Source organism: Oncorhynchus masou, chromosome 18 (assembly GCF_036934945.1).
Source record: "Oncorhynchus masou masou isolate Uvic2021 chromosome 18, UVic_Omas_1.1, whole genome shotgun sequence".
Taxonomy (NCBI): domain Eukaryota; kingdom Metazoa; phylum Chordata; class Actinopteri; order Salmoniformes; family Salmonidae; genus Oncorhynchus; species Oncorhynchus masou.
Window position 1 is genome coordinate 33,917,369 of NC_088229.1, and position 24,646 is coordinate 33,942,014.

General features: G+C 42.4%; 1 pseudogene; it reads left to right on the top strand.

Moving 5' to 3' along the window:
* LOC135504450 (forkhead box protein J3-like) overlaps window positions 1-24,646 on the top strand; it is a 100,712-nt pseudogene that overhangs the window by 31,226 nt on the left and 44,840 nt on the right.

The following is a 24,646-nucleotide window of genomic DNA, read 5'->3' on the forward strand; positions in this document are numbered from 1 at the left end:
GGACTCTATATAATACTGTGAAAAGACCCCTGGTGGCATGTCTGGTGGGATAAGTGTGTGTCAGAACTGTGTGTATGTTGACTATGCAAACAATTTGGGATTTTCAACACATTAATGTTTCTGATAAAAAGAAGAAGTGATGCAGTCAGTCTCCTCAACTCTTAGCCAAGAGAGACTGGCATGCATAGTATTTATATCAGCCCTCTGATTACAATTAAGAGCAAAACATGCCGCTCTGTCCTGGGCCAGCTGCAGCTTAATTAGGTATTTCCTTGCAGCACTGGACCACATGACTGGACAATAATCAAGATTAGACAAAACTAGAGCCTACATAACTTCTTTTTTGGAGTGTGGTGTCAAAAAAGAAGAACATCTCTTTATTATAGCCAGACTTCTCCCCATCTTTACAATCATTTAATCTATATGTTTTGACCATGGAGGTTTACAATCTAAAGTAACGCCAAGTGTTTTAGTATCCTCAACTTGTTCAACAGCCACACCATTCATTACCAGATTCAGCTGATGTCTAGAACTTAAGGAATGATTTATACCAAATAAAATCCTCTTAGGTTTAGAGATGTTCAGGACCAGTTTATTACTGGCCACCCATTCCAAAACAGACTGCAACTCTTTGTTAAAGGGTTTCAGTGACTTCATTAGCTGAAGTTGCTGATGCGTATCTGGTTGAATCATCAGCATACATGGACACACATGCTTTGTTTAATGCCAGTGGCAGGTCATTGGTAAAAAAAATAGAAAAGAGTAGAGGGCATAGAGAGCTGCCGTGCGGTACACCACACTTTACATGTTTGACATTAGAAGCTTCCATTAAAGAAACCCCTTTGAGTTCTATTAGATAGCTCTGAATCCACAATATGGCAAAGGTTTAAAAGCCATAACACAAGGTTTTTTCAACAACTGGTTATGGTCAATAATATCAAAGGCTGCACTGAAATATAACAGTACAGCTCCCACAATCTTCTTATTATCAATTTCTTTCAACCAATCATCAATTATTTGTGTCAGTGTAGTACATGTTGAGTGCCCTTCTCTATAAGCATGCTTAAAGTTTGCTGTTAATTTGTTTACCAAGAAATATCATTGTATGATCCCCAATCAGAGACAACGATAAACAGCTCCCTCTGATTGGGAACCATACCAGGCCAACATAGAAATAAAACAACCTAGATTACCCACCCTAGTCACACCCGACCTAACCAAAATGGAGAATAAAAAGGCTCTCTATGGTCAGGGTGTGACAACATCAAATAGCTTATTCCTCACGAAACTATCTGATTCAATGAAATATGGAGTTGAATTTGTCTTTCTGCCCATAATGTCCTTTGAAGTACTCAAGTTTTTTTCCGATCATTCTTTATCATTGATCTTGGCTTCATAATACAGTTTCTTCTTCTTTTTGTTGAGTTTAGTCACAATTTCTCAATTTGCAATAAGTAAGCCAGTCAGATGTGCAGCCAGACTTATTAGCCACTCCTTCCATCTCTTTCAACCATACAGTTTGTAAATTCCTCAACAATTACTGGAGCCTAAACAGTTCTAACAGTCAGTTTTTTAACAGGTGCATGTTTATCAAAGATTGAAAGAAGGAATTTCATAAATTTATCAAGTGCAGCGTCTGGATGCTCCTCATTAATCACATCAGAACAACAAATATGTTTTAAATCATCAACATAAGAGTCACAGCAAAATCTTTTGTATGATCTCTTACACTATTTTAGGCCCAACTGTTGGTACTTTGGCTTTCCTGGAAATAGCCACTATTGTGATCACTGCGTCCAATGGGTACGGATACAGCTTTAGAACAAGGTTCTACGGTATTAGTAAAAATGTGATAGATACATGTGGATGATCTTATTCCTTTAGTGTTGGTAAACACCCTGGTAGGTTGATTAATAATCTAAACCAGATTACAGGTTATTACATCTCTTGCGCCTCCAGAGATGCAACATCTCTCATCATCACTCAATGCCTAGGTTTACCTCCACTGTACTCGCACCCTACCATACCCTTGTCTGTACATTATGCCCTGAATCTATCCTACCACTCCCAAAAATCTGCTCCTTTTATTCTCTGTTCACAACGCACTCGACGACCAATTCTTATAGCCTTTAGCCGTACCCTCAGCCTACTCCTCCTCTGTTCCTCTGGTGATGTAGAGGTTAGCCCAGGCCCTGTGTGTCCCCAGGTCGATTAGCCTGGCCTGGGTATCCTGGAAGGATATTGATGCCTGGTTGTTCTTTAAAAGTGCTTTCCTCAACATCTTACATAAGCATGCCCCTTTCAAAAAATGTAGAACTAAGAACAGATATAGCCCTTGCTTCACTTCAGACTTGACTGCCCTTGACCAGCACAAAAACATCCTGTGGCATACTGCACTAGCTTCGAATAGTCCCTGCGAAATGCAACTTTTCAGGGAAGTCAGGAACCAATATACACAGTCAGTTAGGAAAGCTAAGGCTAGCTTTTTTCATACAGAAATTTGCATCCTGCAGCATTAATTCCAAAAAGTTTTGGGACACTGTAAAGTCCATGGAGAACAAGAGCACCTCCTCCCAGCTGCCCACTGCGCTGAGGCTAGGAAACACTGTCACCACCGATAAATCCACGATAATCGAGAATTTCAATAAGCAATTCTCTACGGCTGGCCATGCTTTCCACCTGGCTACCCCAACCCCGGCCAACAGCTCTGTACCTCCCGCAGCAACTGGCCCAAGCCCCCCCTGCTTCTCCTTCACACAAATCCAGACAGCTGATGTTCTGATAGAGCTGCAAAATCTGGATCCCCACAAATCAGCTTGTCTAGACAATCTGGACCCTCTCTTCCTAAAATTATCCGCAGCCATTACTAGTCTGTTTAACCTCTTTCATATCGTCTGAGATTCCTTAAGATTGGAAAGCGGCCACGGTCACCCCCCTCTTCAAAGGAGGAGACACTCTAGACCCAAACTGTTACAGACCTATATCCATCCTGCCCTGCCTTTCTAAAGTCTTCGAAAGCCAAGTTAACAAACAGATCACCGACCATTTCGAATCCCACCGTACCTTCTCTGCTATGCAATCCGGTTTCCGAGCTGGTCACGGGTGCACCTTAGTCACACTCAAGGTCCTAAACGATATCATAACCTCCATCAATAAAAGACCGTACTGTGCAGCTGTCTTCATCGACCTGGCCAAGGCTTTCGACTCTGTCAATCACCGTATTCTTATCGGCTGACTCAACAGCCTTGGTTTCTCCAATGACTGCCTCATCTGGTTCACTAACTACTTCTCTGATAGAGCTCAGTGTGTCAAATCGGAGGGCATGTTGTCCGGACCTCTGGCAGTCTCTATGGGGCTGACACAAGGTTCAATTCTCGGTCCGACTCTTTTCTCTGTATATATCAATGACGTTGCTCTTGCTGCAGGTTATTCTTTGATCCACCTCTAGGCAGACGACACCATTCTATGTACACCTTGCCCTTCTTTGGACACTGTGTTAACAAACTTCCAGACGAGCTTCAATGCCATACAACTCTCCAACTGCTCTTAAATGCAAGTAAAACTAAATGCATGCTCTTCAACCCATCGCTACCCGTCCGCCCGTCTAGCATCACTACTCTGGACGGTTCTGACTTAGAATATGTGGACAACTACAAATACCTAGGTGTCTGGTTAGATTGTAAACTCTCCTTCCAGACTCACATTAAGCATCTCCAATCCAAAATTAAATCAAGAATCGGCTTCCTATTTCGCGACAAAGCCTCCTTCACTCATGCTGCCAAACATGCCCTCGTAAAACTGACAATCCTACCGATCCTTAACTTCGGCGATGTCATTTACAAAATAGCCTCAGCAAATTGGAGGCAGTCTATCACAGTGCATCTGTTTTGTCACCAAAGCCCCATATACTACCCACCACTGCGACCTAAATACTCTCTTTTTTGGCTGGTACTCGCTACATATTCATCGCCAAACCCACTGGCTCCAGTTCATCTATAAGTCTTTGCTAGGTAAAGCTCCGCCTTATCTCAGCTCACTGGTCACCATAGCAACACCCACCCGTAGCACGCGCTCCAGCAGGTATATTTCACTGGTCACCCCCAAAGCCAACACCTCCTTTGGCCACCTTTCCTTCCAGTTCTCTGCTGCCAATGACTGGAACGAATTGCAAAAATCACTGAAGTTGGAGACTTATATCTCCATCACTAACTTTAAGCATGAGCTGTCAGAGCAGCTTACCAATCGCTGCAGCTTGTACACAGCCTATCTGTTATTAGCCCATCCAACCAACTACCTACCTCATCCCCATATTTGTTTTTGTTTTTCTGCTCTTTTGCACACCAGTATTTCTACTTGCACATCCTCATCTGCACATCTATCACTCCAGTGTTAATTGCTAAATTGTAATTACTTTGCCACTATGGCGTATTTATTGTCTTACCTCCTTACTTAATTTGCACACTGTACACTGCTTTTTCTATTGCGTAATTGACTGTGTTTGTTTATCCCATGTGTTACTCTGTGTTGTTTTTGTTGCATTGCTTAGCATTATCTTGGCCAGGTCGCATCTGTAAATGAGAACTTGTTCTCAACTGGCCTACCTGGTTAAAAAAGGTCAAATAAAACAACATAAAAAAACAGGCGCTGGTTACAGTAAGAAGCTTCCTCTTGAGCGGACAGCTTGATGAAAACCAGTCAATATTCCGTTCCCCATGAAAGTAGACCTCTCTATTTACATCACATACACTATCAAGCATTTCACACATATTAATTAGGTACTGACTGTTAGCACTTGGTGGTCTATAGCAACACCCCCCAAAAGAAAAGGCTTTAGATGTGCTAAGTGAACCTGCAACCACAACACTTCAATAACACTTTACATAATATCTTCTCCAAGCATTACAGGGGTATGGCTCTGAATACAGTTGAAGTCGGAAGATTACATACACTTCACACATTTCTTGTGAACAATCTATAGTTTGGGAGTCCGTTAGGACATCTACTTTGGCATGACACAAGTAGTTTTTCCGACAATTGTTTACAGAGAGATTATTTCACTTATAATTCACTATCACAATTCCAGTAGGTCAGAAGTTTATATACACTAAATTGACTGGGCAGCTTGGAAAATCCCAGAAAATTATTCATGGCTATAGAAGCTTCTGATAGGCTAATTGACATCATTTGAGTCAATTGGAGGTGTACCTGTGTATGTATTTCAAGGCCTACCTTCAAATTCAGTGCCTCTTTGCTTGGCATTATGAGAAAATCAAAAGAAATCAGCCAAGGCCTCAGAAAAACAATTGTAGACCTCCACAAGGCTGGTTCATCCTTGGGAGCAATTTCCAAATGCCTGAAGCTACCACGTTCATCTGTACAAACAATAGTACACAAGTATAAACACCATGGGACCACGCAGCCGTCATACCGCTCAGGAAGGAGACACGTTCTGCCCCCTAGTGATGAATGTACTTTGGTGCAAAAAGTGCAAATCAATCCCAGAACAACAGCAATGGACCTTGTGAAGATGCTGCAGGAAATCGGTACAAAACTATCTATATCCACAATAAAACGTGTCATATATTGACATAACCTGAAAGGCCACTCGGAAGAATCCACTGCTCCAAAACCACCATAAAAAAGCCAGACTACGGTTTGCAACTGCACATGGGGACAAAGATCTGACTTTTTGGAGAAATGTCCTCTGGTCTGATGAAACAAAAACTAACTGTTTGGCCATAATGGCCATCGTTATGTTTGGAGGAAAAAGGGGGAGGCTTGCAAGCTGAAGAACACCATCCCAACCGTGAAGCATGGGGGTGGCCGCATCATGTTGTGGGGGTGCTTCGCTGCAGGAGGAACTGGTGCACTTCGCAAAATAGATGTCATCATTAGGAGGGAAAATGTTGTAGATATATTGAAGCAACATCTCAAGACATCAGTCAGGAAGTTAAAGCTTGGTCACAAATGGGTCTTCCAAATGGACAATGACCCTAAGCATACTTCCAATGTTGTGGCAGAATGGCTTAAGTACAACAAAGTCGAGGTATTGGAGAGGCCATCACAAAGCCCTGACCTCAATCCTATAGAAAATTTGTGGGCAGAACTGAAAAAGCGTGTGCGAGCAAGGAGGCCGACAAACCTGACTCAGTTACACCAGCTCTGTCAGGATGAATGAGCCAAAATTCACCCAACTTATTGTGGGAAGCTTGTGGAAGGCTACCTGAAATGTTTGACCCAAGTTAAACCATTTAAAGGCAATGCTGCCAAATTATAATTGAGTGTATGTAAACTTCTGACCCACTGGGATTGTGATGAAGGAAATAAAACCGAAAATAAATAACTCTCTACTATTATTCAGACATTTCACATTCCTAAAATAAAGTGGTGATCCTAACTGACCTAATACAGAAAATTAGTACCAGGATTAAATGTCAGGAATTGTATTTACATGTATTTGGCTAAGGTGTATGTACACTTCCAACTTCAACTTCAACTGTATAGGCTTCTAGACTGGCAATCATTTGTGTATCTTTTCAAAGGGGGTCTTTAGATGTGAGTCCTGTGATCATAGCCGTGTGAATTTATTAAATTTTTGCTGAGAATTTGTTGTCGAAGGCAGGCGGCAAAACTATTTTTTTTTGCCCGCGCTACAGTCGGCTATAACAGTCAGCTAATACAAGGCTGGTAAATACCCAGGGCATTACTTTTGTGAGAACATGTTTCTTTCAAAAGCAATACAAATAATTTTTCAGATTTTGTTCAGATTTTTCAGGGGGTGCCTCAGCACCCCTACTTCCTGCGGCTATGCTTGTGATTGTATTGGTGTCGTTGCTGTCACCACACTATTATGCATTTGAAAGGTTCCTTACTTACAGCCCAGCTGCAAGGAGAACGAGAGAATCCCTCTGATGTGAAATTCATTGGAGGCTGTTATTTGATATTTGACATTAAATATTAATGTGTTTTATTAGATGTTTGTTTACATTTTAGTCATTTTAGCAGACACTCATATCCAGACTGACTTACAGGCGCAATTAGGGTTAAGTGCCTTGCTCATGGGGACATGGACAGATTTTTCATGTTGTCGGCTCGGATTCAAACCAGCGCCCTTTCGGTTACTGGCACAGTGCTCTTAACCGCTTGTCTACCCACCTGATTGCCCCTTTAATGAATCCATTTGCAGACTTGGCACAAGCCCCTTCTATCCAAAGTATCAGGGTTCCCAAAAGTCTTCCTGTTTTTGCCTATAATTACTATGTGTCAAGTAACTCTCATGACAGGCAATTATTCTATGGATGGCTGTGGTACAAGTTGAGGTTACATTCAGATATTTGATTTAGGAGCTTGCTTCATCATGGCTGAGCCGTGGTTACAGAAGCTAAATACCTCAGTGATGGTATTAACACACAACCACAAATCAGAGACTAGCACTGAACCCTGTGTACCAATTGAGCCTGTGCTACGGAACTCAATGCTTCAAAATAGCTAGCCTATTTAACTGTTTTACTCTGGAAAGCTCAGTAAGGCGTGCCTCTGCAGACTTGAAGGAAAACAAATGAACTGTAACGGCACACTTGCTTCAGATACAATAGGCAGAGCGCTTCCAGGTATATGGGTTAGGGCAGTCACTGTGGGACTCGTTGACTGGGTAATCACTGTCTTTGGGTGTTCGGTCCCCTTTTTCCCAGAAGCAGTGTCATGCCCCCTCTCTGTTCTAGCGTACTATGCTAACGCTATGCCATCACAACAGTCAAGCCCACGCTCTAAACTGCAACAACAACAGCAGCAGCACAGCAGGTCGGGGCTTGTGGCAGCCTGATTTGCAGCTAAAGCCTACGCTTAATGAGGGAAAAATAATAACTTGTGTTGTTTTTTTCCCCTTCCCCATCCCCCTGCAGCAGAAAGGTGGACTAATTAAGATGGCTTCCTGGGATTGGGGGTCTGGCTCTGCTTTCTCTCACAGTGCCACTGTCAAGGGCCTTCAGGAAGAGACGGGGGTGGCGGTACAAAAGCTCACCCAGCATTTTCTCAGCATGTTTGGCTAGATGAATATGCGTTAAACATTTTTGTTTTTTCAACTTGTAATTAAACTGGTTTGCGGGCAGAGTATTGTCTTAGTTTTCCTCTCTTGTATGTTGCTCTCGAGGGGGATCTGCAGAAACCGAGAGTTTTGTATTCCTGGTAGACCGCCTTAGAAGTTTCAGAAGATGATACTGTGTGTGTGTGTGTGTGTGTGTGTGTGTGTGTGTGTGTGTGTGTGTGTGTGTGTGTGTGTGTGTGTGTGTGTGTGTGTGTGTGTGTGTGTGTGATTGCGTGGGCTGGTGTGTTTGTCTCTGTTTAAGGACACTTGAAGGTTGTATGGGCTCAGAGATGTACAGGTATCCTTTGGAGGCTTAGCTCTACTACTGACCAGGTTTTAGCCTGGAAATTGTATTTTCAGGGTTTGAGCAGGTCCACACTGAAATAGATATTTTAGGTTTTATTAATATATGAAGTGTTATTTGTGTACAGCAACATTTAGCCCTGTTTGTGTTCTTCTACATACCTTTGCAGATGATGGTACTGTGTGGATCTGAGTCTTATAGAAATAGCTGAAAACAAATTAAAAGTAGAGCCTTCTCTTCTGAAGCACTGTGGTTGTCTGTGGCAGAAGCTCTACTACCTTCAGGTCTGAAACTGAGAGGTGGGCCTGGACTTGACAGCAGAGTGGGGCACGTCGACAGAGAACAGTGGAGATTCTGGGTTTTCGGGTTCCTCTGGGGAGTTGGAATTCCTCCCGTGCTGTTCCCCCATTTGGCAGGCAGTTGTGAAAAAAATTCCCAAGCTTTTAGTCACTACGCAGATCGAGTTGCCGTTTCTACTTTGTTGGAGGGAGAATGACAGCAGCAAGCCAGATAGACAGAACTCCGACAGTGTTGCTGTTGTGGTGGGTGGCTTTGCGATAGTCATTTTTTTTGTCACTAATGAGTGTTGTCAGCCAGGACTTGACAAACTCCCCTTTTGTGTGTGCTTTCTGTGTTACAGCCTCAATGAGGAGCGTATGAACATGCACCATAGAAGGACTACTCTACCTTTCGGTTCAGTACATTCCACAGATGCTTGGGCCAGAGAAGAGATGTAAAGAAACTAAAACAGTAAGAATTTGGTCAAATTAACTCAAATGACTTTGTTTGCGGATGCCTTTGTTTCTTTATGGTTAAATGTACAGCTTTGAGTGAAGTTGAAACTTAGAGGAAACACTTTCTATGTCAAATATATGTTTGATATTGAGGGAGGCTATGACAGACACAGTATTTGCTGTGCTGAAATCTGGACCATTTCATGAAAAGATTCAAGAGCACCAAATCCCTCTCCTGACCATATCTGATCACACACCTACACTATCATCTCCTGACACTTCTATTCATCCGTAGTCCAGTCAGCTGCAGTGTATACTGTTTCATATCTGTTAATTTCTTCCTAGTTTTTCTGTTGTTGAGCAAACACGCTACTTTTCTTCTAGAATTCAGCCGGTGCCGCTGTGCAACAGCAATCCAGTGAGCGAAAGGAGAGCATCTCCCCACCCTGCCCCTGAGTCCCACAACCCCTCACCACCATCATGACCTCTGAACTAGGGAGCAGCCTGACCTCCATGGACTGGCTTCCCCAGCTTACCATGCGGGCGGCCATCCAGAAGTCCAATGCTGGGCACCAACACCACACTCACGGGTACCCCCACGAACATCATGGTCATGGGCTGGGAAAGAAGAATGCCCCACTGGACCAGGGAAACATGCTGGACCAGGAGGAGGTGGCCCAGCATAGGGATGGCAAACCACCCTACAGCTACGCCAGCCTTATCACCTTCGCTATTAACGGCTCGCCGCACAAGAGGATGACCCTCAGCGAGATCTACCAGTGGATCTGTGACAACTTCCCCTACTACCGGGAGGCAGGCAGTGGCTGGAAGGTAGGAGGTGGATATGGAAGAATGGCATTTGGTGTGTATTAACGGGATGGTTCACTTCAGATTCAGTTTGTTATTCTAATGGAATTAGGTGGTGCTCATCTTTCCTATTAGTTTGGGATTGAGGTCTGCATATTTTTCTGACTGCATGATGTGGGATCTATGTAACCCTCTTTTGAGGGATACGAATGTCTGATTAACTTAGATATTTGGTAAACTATCCCATCGGGTACGTTTATACCTGTTGCAGTAACGGGTCTTGTTGTGAGGACAGGATCTTACAAGTTCAGTTAGCAGACTTGGTCTGACATAGTCCACCGTTTATCACCTTCTAAATTGAGTATAATGTATATTATATAATCTGGGTAGTTTGGGTCCTAGATGCTGATTGGCTGAAAGATGTGGAATATCAGACAATATTACACGAGCATGACAAAAAACAAATGTTACACTGTTCTAATTCCTTTGTTAACCAGTTTATAATAGCACCTCTGGGGTTTCTGGTATATGGCCAATATACAGTACCACGGCTAAGGGCTGTATCCAGGCACTCTGCATTTTGTTGTGCTTAAGAACAGCCCTAGGCCATAGACCATAAATCCTCAGGCCTTACTGCTTAAATAGAGATTTCAATGTGATAAAAAATACATGGATTAAGTCAACCAGTTTTGACATTTTGTTTGATTCACATTTAATTGCTGCGCCGGTTTTGACTTTACAACTTGTCTCGGATGTATGAGGAAATATTACTGGTGATGGTCAGTCATTGCGACAGTTTTCAGATCCAACAGCAGAATGTGGAAAAGCTTTGTGGAGGAGTACAGCAGTGAGTGACCGAGTGCATGTTCCAGTCAGGTGTCATTAACAAATCTTTAATGGTGCAATCTGCGATTTGTACATTAATTAAAAATGTTTTTACTTTAAATGTATTATATATAGATTGCAGCTTTTATTTAAATGGCATTGTATGAATCTAGGCAATATGACATGCTTCTTTTACTTGAGTGGTGAGTGGAATCATCTGGAATCTTTTGGTTTAGTCTAGGGAATACCTTCCATTATTAATCACATGACAGAGGCTGTGCTTTTTCTGAGGAGGCTGCCTGGCTACAATGTCCCAAGTAGATGTGTCCCAAATGGCACCCTATTCCCTACCGGCCCTGGTCAGAAGTAGCACACCATATACGGCATAGGATGGCATTTGGAACGAATCCACAACAATCTCCATTTAATCTATTTTTTTCTCAGTGAGTGAAAATATCTTCCCTCTCCGTGCTCCGTTCACAAACCTATGTTTATTCTCAGGATTTAATCTTCCTGAGCTAAATTGCATGCCAGCAGCTCAAAATGGTTTGCGATAAAAGTCTGTTTGTTTTGGTAGGGTTCCAAGCTTGTTGGCATGGTCATGAGATATGTTCTGTAGATTTCTTCTTTCATTTGCTCACAGAAAACCAAGAAAAATAGATTTTCTAGACCTTTCAGGCATTGCGATGAGTTTTTTTCTTGAATCGTCAATGGTTTCTCTCTGTTCAGGCGGTTACCCCGTCATATGGGCAATATAACTCAGTCTTAAATAGGATAGGCATAATACCCTCATTAATGTGTGTAGTACTGCAGATGTTTAAGATCTGTAAGCTTTCTCTGATGTGCTTAGAAGTATGTATTTAAGTACCAAGAGTGGTATGTCTTCCACACAACAGTAATAAGTAGGGTTGACCCCAAATATTCTATTCCTATTCTATGAGAAATAACTGAGTTTTGGCGCAGATACAGTGACGAATGCTAGCTAACGTTAGCAACCATAGCTACTTAGCTGACATTTGTAAATTGTGGATTTGAATGATACCGTATTTGTTTTTAAAATGGCAAATCTGATTCAAACCTCAAAATTGGGATTCAGGGACAGCCCTAGTATTAGGGACGTTAATACAGACATCAGTACTAAACTGAATCTATTGATCAAAGATTTGTATTTATATTATTATTGTTTTTTAACTTTGTTGGGAAGTGCTCGTAAGCAAGCATTTCACAGTTGTCTCCACCTGTATTTTGTGCATGTGACAAATAAAATTAGATTTTTTAAATTACATTTTAGTTAGAAAAACACTTTCAGTACATTGGCCCTCTTGGGTATGTATTATAATTGTCCTTGCATTGACAAGCTAGATGAATCACAGGTGTACTTACATGTGTAAAAAGGCTACCCATATATCCACCATAAACGTAAGAACCATCCTGAGGATTTAGCCTTTAATGTCCTCAAGACCAAACCAGACATCCTAGGAATACTCCAGATGAGGAGATGCGCAGAATAATCTGTCACGAGGACTGTTGAGGACTAATAGGCCCACTGCATACATGGCTCAGCCTCAAGCTGTAAACATTTAATCCCGGATGTACCTGGCCCAGTGCAGAGATGTTGTGGTTGAAACGGTGATCTGCATCAAAGGGAACGTGAACGAATTCATTACAGTCAAGGTGATTACTGTCAGCTGCAAACAGTGGGAGACAGACATGGAGCCCAAGCAGTGTCTGGATTCCTTGATTTGGAGAATATAAAATATAAAAATAAAATAGCTTGTACAACGCGCACGCACACTCACACAGACACTTACGTGCGCACACACACACAGTCCACACACGCGCGCGCGCGCACACACACACACACACACAGTCCACACACGCGCGCACACACACAATCCACACACACGCGCGCGCGCACACACAGTCCACACACACGCGCGTGCGCGCACACACACACAGTCCACACACACACACACGCGCATGCGCGCACACACAGTCCACGCGCGCGCGCGCACGCAGTCCACAGACGCACGCAGTCCACAGACGCACGCAGTCCACAGACGCACGCAGTCCACAGACGCACGCAGTCCACAGACGCACGCAGTCCACAGACGCACGCAGTCCACAGACGCACGCAGTCCACAGACGCACGCAGTCCACAGACGCACGCAGTCCACAGACGCACACAGTCCACACACGCACACAGTCCACACACGCACACAGTCCACACACGCACACAGTCCACACACGCACACAGTCCACACACGCACACACACAGTCCACACACACACGCGCACACACACAGTCCACACACACACGCGCACACACACAGTCCACACACACGCGCACACACACAGTCCACACAGTAAGAGAGACTCCCACTCAGGTAGGCATAGTGTGCAGTCTACAGATTACAGTAGGGCTGCTCAGCCAGAGGAGATGGGTAGTGGTGAGTTTACTACCCAGCACACGCACGCGTCTGCTCTGTATGATAATGTGGATGCACAAGCAGCAGAGAGGCCAGGTTGAAACCAGGCCAACGCTAACTCCTCTCCCATTTTGAACACAAGCGCATTAGCCACAGATGATACACTGAGTGTAATCAGATAACTCGTCAAGGTCATAACACGTCCACATGGTATGAGGGAGCAGGACATGGGATGCATCCCAAATGGCACCCTATTCTCTTTATAGTGCACTACGTTTGACGGGGGCCGACGTAAACCTCACTCTCATTGGTCGATAACAGCATTTCTCATATACATAGGGCTCTGGTTAAAAGTGGTGTTCTACAAAAGGAAAAGGGCTCCATTTGGGACATGGCCGCTGGTCAAAGATAGTGCACTATTAAGGGAATAGGGTTCTAATTTGGAACAAGGGCCCTGTTCAACATTTGTGTGCTATATAAAGGCAATAGGGTGTTGTTTGGACTAGAGGTTGGCAGAGGTTGATTCCGGCAGGAATGGGAGAGAATTTCTAGTCAGTTCGGAACAGGACAGGATTCCTTATTGATGTCACTTGTTAAATCCACTTCAATCAGTGTCGATGAAGGGGAGGAGACAGGTTAAATAAGTATTTCTAAGTCTTGAGACAATTGAGACATGGATTGTGTGCGTGTGCCATTCAGAGGGTGAATGGGCAAGACAAAAGGTTTAAGTGCCTATAAACAGGGTATGGTAGTAGGTGCCAGGTGCACCGCTTTGAGTGTGTCAAGAACTCCAACGCTGCTGGGTTTTTCACGCTCAACAGTTTCCCATGTGTATGAAGAATGGTCCGCCACTCAAAGAACATCCAGCCAACGGCAGGCCAGTGGTTGAAAACGGGTCATTGATGAAAGAGGACAAAGGAGGCTGACACACTGTGCAGAGCAAGTTAGTCAACTGACAGTTCAGTAGAATATTGCTGCCCAAAGACCCATAAAAGAATGCACAACTTGTTGTACCTTGACTCGAAGGGGTTATGGCAACCAACTTAAGTTCCACTTCAGCAAAAAACATGGAACTGCAGTTGCAGTGGGCTAAGGAATGAAAACACTGGACACTGGAGAATTGGAAAAACATTGCCTGGTCTGACGAATTGAGGCAGTTCTGAGGGCAAAAGGGGTGTAGCTCAGTATTAGGAAGGTGTTCGGCATGATTTGTAAACTCAGTGTAGTTTAGTTAAAAAAAAATAAAATAAGAAAATAAATGCTAATTTCCCCCCTTCTGTCAACTCACTCTCATGCCTCGCTCCAGTTGTAGCCAGTCACTACTTTAACTGAAATGTACACGGAGACCCACCATTACACGTGCCCATATGCATGAGTTCATCCAACTCTGGGTAAGAGGAAGGGCTGCCTTCATTGCCCAAATCTCGTAATGTGGTTGATATTAGCAGTGTGTGCAGGCAATGGTCTCGTGAGTGCTGAGCAGCAGCCAAACGAAGCAGTTGCTATGGCTACTCACAACCCAAGCGGGAGACAGACGATTTCCACTAGATGGCACAGCCACAAAGTCTAAATTGCCTGTATTGTAAAAATGCATGAACACTAAAAATGACATTTTATGTTAGAGTTAGGCAGTGTGATTAAGGTTAGGTGGGGTGTATGACTTTGTGACTGTGGTAACTAGTGATGACAGGGACAAACAAACAGCAGTTAATGGAGGAAGTTATTTCTGATTTCCGCTTGTAAAAATGGGCACAGAGGGATTTTTATCGGGGTGGGACAGGAACATTTCCGGGGTTATAGAACTGTTGCGGGATCAGGACTGTACGGGGATTTTTTTTTTTACAAGACAAGATGGAACAGGAGTACATTTTCACTCCCGTGTCAACCTCCAATTTGACATCCCAACTGCTATTCTGATACCAGCTGTTATGGAAAGGGGTGCTCTGCTTTATAAGCAGTAGGCCTAATATAAATGTGTGTTTTATGTCACATCGAGCTATGATATAATGTGTTTTACATGCACACCTACATATGTACTGTGTTTTATAGAGCTTTTATAGACTTCTGGAACTGTGGCTTTGATTCATAAACTGTTGTCTGGTCTTTTCTGTTTGAAACCTTTTGTGATGTGCACATATACTCATCAGTTGAAAAGTATATGATCGGTGTTGCATCCCGGTAGAAAACCGAGAAATCAGATTTGACTATGCAATGTTTTAATCCGTGTTCTTTTATTTTTATTTTTTCTATTTTTTTCTATTCAGTTGTCATTAGGTGGCATCATATGAACTGGACTTGTAGCTCCCGTGCAGAATGCCTCATATTCCTTCTAGATAACATATTGGGGCGCAGTCTTCGCCACCCGATTTCTCTCGTGTTTTTTCTCTCAACCCCGTCCTCCTTTGGATTCCATAGTGCCTGGCTCTACTTTCTCATGCCCTGTACTCTGCCATTGCAGCCCTTTCACATCGCCGTGTCCTTCCACCCCACACAGCCTAGGCCCTCTTCACGAGAACACGTAATCAGTGCCAGTGGAATTCACCACAGGCATTTCCTCTCTTCTCACTAGTCAATATTAGTGTTTCTCTTACCATTATTATCAGCGGGCATGAAACCCTGCTGAAGGGACAAGGCTGAAAACGAAAATGCATCAAATACTAACCTTAAGTTGGAATTGAAACTGTAACAACACAAGTTTGCCTATCCTTATGTAAATCTAGATGTAATGCTGCTGTGCCTGCCCTTGTGGTCTTGCTACCAGTCCTGCTGCCTGCCCTTACAGCCAGATAATTGGCTCTGAATTAGCGCCCCTAATGTGACAGTGCAAAAGGCTGCTCTGTGATGGCCTTTGGACTTTCAATGGATGCCACGTGTCACACCCAATGATATAAAGAGCAAGGGTCATGGATTTTTTTCTGGATTTGATTTTTCAACGGTTGGTCTTAGAATAATGGGGATGAATGCATCAGTGATTTTTGCGCTCATGGGACTACTTTTTGGGTCAGGACAAACGTTGTCTTTGATTGATCCTGTGTGTGTGACGGAGTGTCTAAAAAGCATATTTTATTTATATATATATATATATATATATATATATATATATATATATATATATAGTCTATATATATATATATATATATATATATATATATATATATAGTCTATATGGATATTTTATTGTTTTTCTCTTTTGTCTTGTTTACTCTCTGTTGCCTGGCAACGCAGACATAGCTGAAGCCTCTTGCATGCATCCCAGCATCCCCTGTTAACATGTTAAGCATGTCCTGTCTGCCAGCCAGATGTGTGAGTGTCTCCATGCACCTGTTCCTTAGGCTCCACTGTCAACCTTTCTTGGCTATTACAGACTACTCCACATGGTCTCCTGTAGAGTAGAAACATTTGCACACATTATTACAACTTAGATAAGATTTTTATTTGAAAGATTTTAGTTTTATTGTGGATGAGGATGAATTTGTGTTGGCTCCTGATTTACATATGTTACGTTTATGTGCTTGACAGACATGCGGCACAACGTATTATCATTGCGGCTGTTATGACCACCGTAACTCTTGTTGAACAGCGGCCTTAAAAGCACTGTTTGTTATGTCTGCCCCTCTATGTGCCCAGAATTCATTCCCAAATATTTCATACTAATCAGTATTATCAGTCTGTATTTATGTTGTAATTAAATGTGTGAGGTATTTCCCTGTTCTATTCACAGGAGGATAGGCATACGTCCAATGTCATATTTCCTTCATTATTCACCTAGGGTTGTTATTCTCTGATCTGTCTAATAATAGGGGTGGTGTTGATTTCAAAGGGGGCTGGAATGCAACAATTACAAGGCTGCATCTGGGATTTGGCATAGTTGATAGAGTATGCAGTATGTCATACCTGTGCAATGTTAACGACCCTCTGCATTGCAAGGTGAATAAGGGTTTTTAATGTAATTATATTGCATTATATGTAATATTATTCCGATGACAGTGGAATCAGTAAGTTGGGTCCTCATTTTGTTAGGAGGTAGGGAGGATATGTTTGTCTGGATGTGACGTTAGGGTGTTGAAATACTCGATGCAGCACAGAGGAGTTTAGGCAGTAGGATCTGATTCATTAAAACATGTATGTACAACCACTGGTAGGTGAGACGACTGGATAGACAAATTCACTTGGGAAAAGAGACAAGGAGTTAATGAAAATATACTATTTAGGCATTCCATATTTAGGGCCCAATAAAATCTGTTGTATTTTTTGACCAATTCTGTATTTTCTTTCTTTAAAAATTCAGTTTACTCCATTTTGTTTTTCCAGGTTTCAGATACTTCCCAGTAGTACAGGATTTCGCTCTCAAAATTACACTTAAAAAATAAATAGAAGAACAACTACATCGGGAAGCCTAGTGGTTAGAGTGTTGGACTAGTTACCGGAAGGTTGCAAGTTCAAATCCCCGAGCTGACAAGGTACAAATCTGTCGTTCTGCCCCTGAACAGGCAGTTAAACCACTGTTCCTAGGCCGTCATTGAAAATAAGAATGCGTTTTTAACTGACTTGCCTCGTTAAATAAAGGTAAAATAAATAAACAAAAAAAACTGATGTTCTAAGTCCACAACCATTGCCTAAACCACATCAGGAGATCACTTTTGAGGTCTAGGAATTTTTGGGGAAATGTTTGGGTGTAGATAACCTTTAATTCAAGTGTGTACCAGCAAGAGACTTTAAGTAGAGCACAGGTGATGGCAGAGTTTGCTTAACAAATCCCCACTGGATTGATGCAAATAATAATATCATTCTGACAGGTAGAGAGACTACTTTTGTAGTTAACATTTAATTGAGGAGTTTTTGGGAAAGCCTTTCCATCTACCAGAAAATGGTTGTCATTCGCATCATTGCTAGCGACTACACAAAGTGGTAGACAAACGCTGTGTCATTGCCTTTTGAGAAAGTTGAAGGAAAATACAAATAACTTAAGCATTTTGTCTTATCATATCTTAAGAAAATGTTATACATGTTCTAATAAGTTCACTGTCCTTAACGTCTTTGTATTTTCTTTAAAGAACACCTGGAAAATTATGTTTTTGGGTTGGCTAAAACTATGATTTGGTCAAACAGTAAATTCCTGCAATCAAACTAGTGTTTGCTCTGCCACTGTTTCACTGTCCCTGTACCTGTTTCGCTGCCCCTGCCCCTGTTTTGCTGTCCCTGTACCTGTTTCGCTGTCCCTGTTTCGCTGTCCCTGTACCTGTTTCGCTGCCCCTGCCCCTGTACCTGTTTCACTGTCCCTGTTTCGCTGTCCCTGTACCTGTTTCGCTGTCCTTGTACCTGTTTCGCTGCCCCTGTACCTGTTTCGAGCTTTGAGGGAGCCTTGATGAGGGAACACAAAAAATGTGTTCTGATTGGCAGCATTTCAAAATGCAATAGCAGGAAAACTGTTGTTACAGTTAAAGAGCGGCGTGCCTCAGCTCTCTGTACGTACTCAGTAAATCAAGTATAGTTGAAACAAGTGTTAAAAACAATTGGGTTAAATTGACTCTACTGGGAGTTATCTTAACGCTCGAGAGTGATATGCTCCCTCAAGTCAGTGTTGATAACTGGAGTTCATTGGGATGGAGGACGTTTAACTCCATTAAAAGTAACCAGAGACAGGGAGTTAAATCTATGGAGTTATCCACAGATGTGGGAGGAGCTTCATTATTATATTTCCCTGCATGCTCCTTTGCCGGCAGATTTTTTTTTTTTCAATGTCTGTGTTTTTGCATTAACATTGATTGGTTTTGATCTTATGCTACACAAAAATAAGAAAAGATTTTTCTATACTAATCCAGTCTGTAAATAGTTGGATTTATAGCAACCATTAGTGTGAGTTGTTCCAATTTACATGATGTTGGTAGTCTTCATGTATTGTAAGTTTTTTCCTACTCTTGCACACATTCTAAATGCACATTGTGAGCAATAATTTAAAAGTGCTAGGTATTTTCCTGCAAGTTGGCATCCAACATAGTTTGTGTATCACATTGAAAACCACCAAAAGTAAAACGTTAACAAATATTCAAATAAGGCTTTACTGTCACGGCCGTCGTTGGAAGTAGACCAAAGTGTAGCGTGGTGAGCGTACATTTTATTTTATTTTGGAATGACGCCAACAAAACAACAAAATGAACAACCGTGAAGCTCACAAGGGCAAAGTGCCACGAGCACAAGTCAACTACCCACAATGAAATGAGGGAAAAAGGGCGACCTAAGTATGATTCCCAATCAGAGACAACAATAGACCGCTGTCCCTCATTGAGAACCATACCCGGCCAAAACATAGAAATAAAGAAATCTAGAAAATAAAACATAGAATGCTTACCCCACAGCACACCCTGACCTAACCAAAAAAGAGAAATAAAACAGCTCTCTAAGGTCAGGGCCTGACATTTTCACCCTTATAACTCAAAATAAGTAAACTGAAAGAGAAATGTACTCTGCTGTAGTTGATTCTTAATTCAAAACAACACAGAAAATACTAAAATTGAACGGGAGTGGGTTAAAAACGACATTGAAAAATGTAGAAAGGAAATTTGAGTTAAATTTAAGGAGTTGAATATTTACTCCATTTAGTGTCGTTTTGACTCCAAAATATCAACACAGTTTTAATACAAAATGAGGGTGGGACCACATAAAACCTAAAATAATGTGACATTTGACTTCATAGGAGTTGATTTAACTCTTGCGATTTCACTGCACATTTAAAAAAAAAAATCTCAACTCTCAATTTTGAGCGTTCGACCACAGTTTTACAACCAGTCATTTGTATGGCTTTGAGATACGGAGCACAGGAAGCACGAGACTGCCATTGGCAGTGATTTCATAGGCCTATATAGTCATCATCGGGTAATGGCAAAGTTTTTTTAGGACATTCAATTTAGTGTTAAATAAATCAATTACACTGCTAACTAGCAGTATATTATATTTAGGGATTTTGCAAAAGAGTTTTGCGTTTGCACTTCGTCAGATGGTGAATTAGCCCGTTTGTGTTATTAGTACACACAAAAATATTTAAACAAATTAATCTGCATTGAACTAAAGGATTTTGGAGCCCTATTTTGATATAGCAACAACAGCCTGATTGTCAATCCAAAATGTATGACAATCACTGGTTTAGGTTACAAATATCTTGAATTATCCATTCCTGCTGCATATTATATGAAACAACTTATTTATTGAACCATACTATCTCAGTAGCACTGTGAATGAAGATGATTGCACATTTTTTCTATTGCGTGACGCCATGGCAAAATGTTGGTGTGGCCAAATCATGGGCTGGTGCCACCAAATTAAAATGTTAGTGGCACTAATGCCACCAGGGGAAAATGTTAGTCTGGAGCCCTACCCTTACCTTAAGTTTCCATTCTGCCGGTTGAATATACACGTCCTACTATTTTAGACTGTTGGGACACAGCCATGTGCTTTGGCAACACTTCGTGCTCCTGTCCCCATTCTCCACAGAGAAACCCGATACTGACAAGACCAGTCACTTTGCTGCAGCACGGGGTCTAATATGCACTGGAAGGAGCCAGTCGCCATGGCCTACCACTGGCCCCTTTCCCTATTCAATTTCTAGTTTCTACTATCTTGGAAAAACCAAAGTTGGGATCAATTTCCTACAAATCCAAGTCAGGTTAATCCAGCAGATACGTTCAAATTAAACCAACAAATTTCCACTGAAAAACGGCACATGCTTTGCTGCACTATAGTGTCTTTTGTCTGTATATAGATGTATGCAGCGTGCACACGGATCCTCGCCAGGTCCCCAGGGACACTGGCAGCTCTGGCAGCTCAGTCTCCTGAAATCTCTTTGTGCCCATCACTCACACAGTGGGCTCCAGTTACAGCAGACTTTCCATTCTGCACTAAGAGGGTGGGGTGGTGCTCCATCAAATGGAATGATAATGTATTTGGTTGCATTTGAAGCAGTGAGTCGTATTCAACCCCCTCTTCATACAGGATGTGTCGATCACTGTCTCTGCTTAGACCTGTAGTTAAGGTGTCCCGGTGTTGTCTCTAGATCCCGTGAGATATTTAGATGTGACAATGCATCTCCCTGTCCCCAGACTCTCTACCCTTCTCTCTTCCAACACTATCCTTATCTCTCTGCCTGTGTCCTCATCCTCTCTCGTAACCATTTGTTTACCATCTCTCTCGCTCTCTCTTTGTTTCTCTCGCTCTGTTTCTCTCAATCTCACTCTGTTTCATCCTCTCGCTCTCTCTCTCGCCCTGTGACAGTGTTGCAGCGACCCCTAGGAGCCCCAGGACAAACATGCTGAAACTCCAGGAGAGTTAGTGGAACAACAAACACTCCTCAGTATTGCTTCTGACTAGGGCCGTCTGTGTGGGAGCCCAGCAGTTCCCTATACTGTACACACCCTATCACACCACCCCCCCAGTCCCCTCTTTCTCAGCAGACCTCACCTTCTAATCTCAAGTCATTTCTGTTGCACCCATAGCTTTAACATTATCCACACATGTTACTCTGGCATATATCTACTTCAACATTAACCATTACTCTGTCCCATATCTTCCTCAACATCCTTATGTCTTACCCTGTCCTATATCTTCCTCAACATGATCCATATGTCTTACTCTGTCCTAGATCTTCCTCAACATTGTCCACGTGTCTTACCCTGTCCTAGATCTTCCTCAACATTATCCATGTGTCTTACTCTGTCCTATATATTCCTCAACATTATCTATATTTCTTACCCTGTCCCATATCTTCCTCAACATTATCCATATGTCTTACCCTGTCCTATATCTTCTTCAACATTAACCACCATCTCACTGACTATTTCAGTCTGACCTTTATCCCCTGTATTTGCTAGGCTACATCTCCCTGTAATCTCACTATCTCATCTAGACCCTTTATCTTCACCATAGCCAACACATCACACTCTTTGACCTATATATCCAGTGCTCATACTCACGTTAAACGCTCTCCATCCCCAACAGCACTCTCACAGATTGCACTCTGAGCTAATATCTCCAGCACGGTTATGTCACCTTCCGGCCTATATCCTCTAGTGATCTGCACACATGTGATCTGCACACATAACCTCTCTCTCATTCTCTTTTTCTATGCATTTCTGAAACCCCAGATTTTGGCTCATGTCATGCTTATTCAGCGTAAGCCTGTGCGATATTACTAAAGCAGAGCGCTTACTAATAATAGCCACAATGATTATATAAAAAATGCCTGCCTCCTTAAGGCAAAGTAAACCGTCTAATTTCAAATCCCCCAAATCGTCTAAGAACAAGGAAGTAGGAAGTCAAATTTGACAACCTCCTTTCCACCGTATGCCGCCTTCCAATGAGATTAATTTAGCGCTGGGCAGCAGCAAAGCCCCAGCTGTGCCCAATAAGCTTGTTAATCATCCAACGCCATCAAACGAGTGGGCGGACGCGGGAGCGAATCGCATTAGCTCCGTTCACGTCGCAACCACTCAGTGCATTATTGTCAATGCCATCGCATCGAGCTATGACAAATTCAGCCCATTCAGTGAGAAAGGCACTATCTCTCGCCGTGGTAACGGCTCCCCGTTGGTTTATGGCCATATACAGCTGGCAGGGCTTACTATAGTAACTGGTAAAGAGTCGTCATTGTGGAGCGATGTTCTCAGTCTTCAGCCGTCTACATCTCTCTTCTGGGGGACCCATGGTAGCACCACTGGGAGTACTAGACAAAGACGTGGTCTTGTGAGTGAGAGGCCTGGTGTTTTTTATACAGGGATATCTGTCTGTGTCTGTGTGTGTGTGTGTGTGTGTGTGTGTGTGTGTGTGTGTGTGTGTGGCATCTGCCTGCAACGGTTCTGTGTTTTGGTTAATGGTTTGACCTCTTTGAAAAAGCAGTGCAGCAGGATGCCATGGGCATAAATTAATTATTCATGTATTTGTCAGGTAATGACTCTTTGCATTAGCTTGCTGTATTCTCCTCCTATTCGCCATATTCTGACCATGGGCTATGAGCTTACAAGATAGATTAAAAAGTAGGAGAGAGGATGGAGAGGGTGAGGAGCAAATGAAGAGATCCTTTTGAAGGAAGGGATATTGAGAGAAGGGTATGGATAGAGAGAGAAAAGGGGATAGAGAGGGGGGAAGGGGATAGAGAGAGAAAAGGGGATAGAGAGGGGGGGAAAGGGATAGAGAGTAAGGGATAGAGAGAGAGAGAGGGATAGAGAAAGGGAGAGAGAGGAGGACTCTCTTCTCCGCTCCCCAGTGGTATTAATTAGGAGCTCCAGATGAGTGGAGGAGCCCTGAGGGGGAACACAGTTCATGTCATGCCAGGTGTACTGGAGCTTTACTGTATGGTATAGGTAGAGGAGCTACAGTCAGACAGACTGATAGAGGCTCTTATCTCCAAGGATTTCCACTATACAATTACTTAGGGCTGCTAGCCATGGAATTACTTTTGTTTAAGACTGCTAAATCACAAATGTCTCCATTGCATAATTAACCACCTAATACAGTTCTGGATAGTTTTTTCCAGACCCAGATTAAGCCGAGTTTTAGACTTAAATGCAGTTTTAAATGGAGGCATACTCTGCATCCGGCAAACCGGCCATTCAACTTTTCTTGAACTGTAAAACAAGAGAGCATGGTGAATTAATAGATAATGCAGGTACTGACTGTATCTTCTTCTTACTAACAGGGGCCTGGGAGGGTGTGTTTGCGTGGTAGTTTGCACAAAAGTATAATATTTAATCTTACTCATGCAGACCAAGTGAAAAGCTACTGGTCCTCTACTTTTTATGTATTGAAAAATGTATATTATTTTCTATGCTGTCATGATTGTGTTAATGAAAACATGTCTATCTCCCCTCTTCTCTCTCTTTTCCCACAGAACTCAATACGGCATAATCTGTCCCTGAACAAGTGTTTTCTCAAAGTGCCTCGCTCTAAAGACGACCCTGGGAAAGTAAGTATTTCCTGACCATTATAGTCTATGAGTACATATTTAACACAAGAACCGCTTGGCCTTGAGGGACCCCCCCTTCAAGCTAAAGCGCAGTCATACTGACAGTCTAATTAATACATTCCACACAAAAATGATTGTTTGGTTGGGTTGATGAAGGTAACATTTAGAATATGAAAAATATATTTCAAATAACAATGGAATTATCGTTAGTTTATGTAAAAAAAAAAAAAAAAAGAATAATTCAAGTGTTGAATTTTATTTGTGGAGTGCCTTTGTTACAACTATGAAACAGAAAGCATATGTGTTGGAATGCGGGAACAGCTTATTTTTATAAAGACAAAATAAATAAAAACTAACCACCTCGACACGCGGTCAAATGATGAAAACCCCAGTAGCCTAAAAATCAAGCGCCAAGTGTGCTTGTTAAACAGTAAAAATCAGCACACAATCAATAATGGTGGCATAATGAACATACAATAAGTGTGAATATGACAGTACTCAAAAATAGTCCATT